The sequence below is a fragment of the Peromyscus californicus genome, unplaced genomic scaffold (genome assembly GCF_007827085.1).
Source record: "Peromyscus californicus insignis strain IS unplaced genomic scaffold, ASM782708v3 Scaffold_4__1_contigs__length_199733344, whole genome shotgun sequence".
Classification (NCBI taxonomy): domain Eukaryota; kingdom Metazoa; phylum Chordata; class Mammalia; order Rodentia; family Cricetidae; genus Peromyscus; species Peromyscus californicus.
The window spans coordinates 72,313,826-72,316,465 of NW_026294562.1; positions in this window are offsets into that span (position 1 = coordinate 72,313,826).

Consider the following 2,640-nt stretch of genomic DNA (forward strand, 5'->3'; position numbering starts at 1 on the left):
TCGTAGGAACTCACGAACTTTAGACCGACAGCTGTGGAACCTGCATGGGACTGGACTGGGCCCTCTTCATGTAGGAGACAGTTGTGTAGCTTGATCTCTCTGAGGGGCCCCTGGCAGTGTGATCAGGATCTATCCCTGGTGCATGAGCTGGCTTTTTTGGAGCCCATTACCTATGGTTGGAAGCCTTGTGCACCCTTAATGAGTGAGGAGGGGCTTGGTCCTGCCTCAACAGAATGTACCAGACTTTGCTGACTGTCCATGGGAGGCCTTACCCTTTTGGAGGAGGGGATAGGGAGTGGGTCGGTGGGGGAGGCTGGGGGGAATGGGAGGAGGGATGAGAGGGGGACCTGTGGTTGGTATGTAAAATATAAAAATATTATAAATAAAACAAATTATTGTTACTTTAAAAAAAAAGAGTAATGTCTACTCTTTCAGAGGTCCTGGGTTCAATTCTCAGCACACACATGGGATCTCACAACTTATGGTCTGTAACTACAGTTGCGGGGCATCAGGCACATGCTGTGGGATGGTCTGTATGTCAAATGTGTTGCTGATTGGTCAATGAATAAATCACTGATTGGCAGTGGCCAGGCAGGAAGTATAGGTGGGACTAACAGAGAGGAAAATTGAGAGAACAGGAAGCTGGAGAGGAAGACACTGCGAGCCGCCATCAGGAGAAGGAAGATGTAAAGTACCGGTAAGCCACAAGCCACGTGGCAAAGTATAGATTAATAGAAATGGATTAATTTAAGCTGTAAGAACAGTTAGCAAGAAGCCTGCCACGGCCTTACAGTTTGTAACCAATATAAGTCTCTGTGTTTACTTGATCGGGTTTGAGCGGCTTGGGACTGGCGGGTGAGAGAGATTTGCCCTGACTGTGGGCCAGGCAGAAAAACTCTAGCTACAGGCACACCTGTGGTACACCAACACCTATACACTAAAATGAAATGAAATAAACTGCAACATGCATTCCCTTCGCTCTGCTGTGAGTGTGAGTGAGTGCAGAAAACACTATGTAGAAGAGACAGAGCTGGCCTATCCCTGGACAACAGCCAACAATGCCCAGGGGCCACCAACAGTCTGCTGCCGGGAACAACTCTAATTAACCCAGCCCTGCCTCCTACTTTCTTTTCTAAGCCAAGGGCTAAAGTGTAGTGATAAACACCGTGTTGTTCTTTGCGCGGAAAGGCTAAAGTATCTATTAGCTCACAGAGAAGGATAAGAGTGTATAGCTCACAAAAGTCAGCGCTATTTACTAAGCCCCTCCTCAGCCCAGAACTTCCTGGCCTATTGAACTCTGCTGTCCTATTTTCCTATTGAAACAGTATCTCACCGTGTAGCTCAGGCCTTGGACTCACAATCCTCCTGCCTCAGTCTCGGTGCTGGGATTATAGACCTGTGTCCCCACAACTGGCTACAATCATCTTATTCCTCCCTCTAACCGCTCACCAATTTACACCTCCCTCAGATCTCCTGAGGGGCGCACACACACACAGAAAAGACAGCAAATTCTCAAAAATGTGTCTGCTAAGTAGACACGTGTTCCCGGGGAAACAGAGCATTCATCTGACTGGAGAAATGGATACCCAGGCAGAGAGAGAAATCGCAGCATAATCACAACCCATTCCAGTTCTCTGTACAAACTTATTATTTCACAGTCCTTGAGGTAGGTGGTGCAAAACAGACCTTCGAAGCTAAGATCAAGGTGTCTGCAGAGTTCACTCGTTCTGCGGGTCTTAGGAGTAACTGTCCTGGCACAGATGTGTGGGTTCACTCTGATCCGTGGAAAGAAGACTCAGAGCCATCTTAAGAATGAATCTAGCTGAGCCGGGCGATGGTGGCGAACGCCTTTAATCCCAGCACTCGGGAGGCAGTGCCAGGTGGATCTCTGTGAGTTCGAGGCCAGCCTGGACTACCAAGTGAGTTTCAGGAAAGGTGCAAAGCTACACAGAAAAACCCTGTCTCGAAAAACCAAAAAAAAAAAAAAAAAAAAAAAAAAAAAAAAAAAAAAATGAATCTAGCCTTTCATGGCTGCAGGGGGGTCCAACCTCGAAGACCTGAAGTCTTTCCCTTAGCTTTAATTTATTTTTTGTTTAACGGACACCTTTTGTTTCTCCTATCGCCCTATGTGAATCTTGTCTGGACCCCCCTGCAGCCATGAAAGGCTAGATTCATTCTTAAGGTGCCTCTGAGTCTTCATTCCACGGACCCGCGTGAACCCACACACCCGTGCCGCAACAAAACGGGACAAGAAGCCATCTGTTTACTTCTCCCGCTTCTGCAGGCCATTGGTTCCTTGGCTCTGGCCTCTTCCTCCACGGCCTTCAATGCTCATCGCTTCAACTCCTGCTTCTGAGGCCACTTCCCTTCTGCCCTCTGACCCTCCTGTCTCCTTCCGACAGAGAACTTGGGATACACCGCACCCATCAGATAATCCAGCCTGATCTCCGAGTTTCAATATCCTTAATCCAGTCACACACACACACAGCCACCTTTGCTAGAGTGAAGAAGAACACATTCACAGATCCCGAGAATGAGGATGAGCAGGGGTGTTATTTATCCCACCCCCGCAAACCAATGCTAGGAATCCAGAAAACGGGGCTGGGAGGAGCTTCTCTTCCCATGGGTGTGACAAGTGTT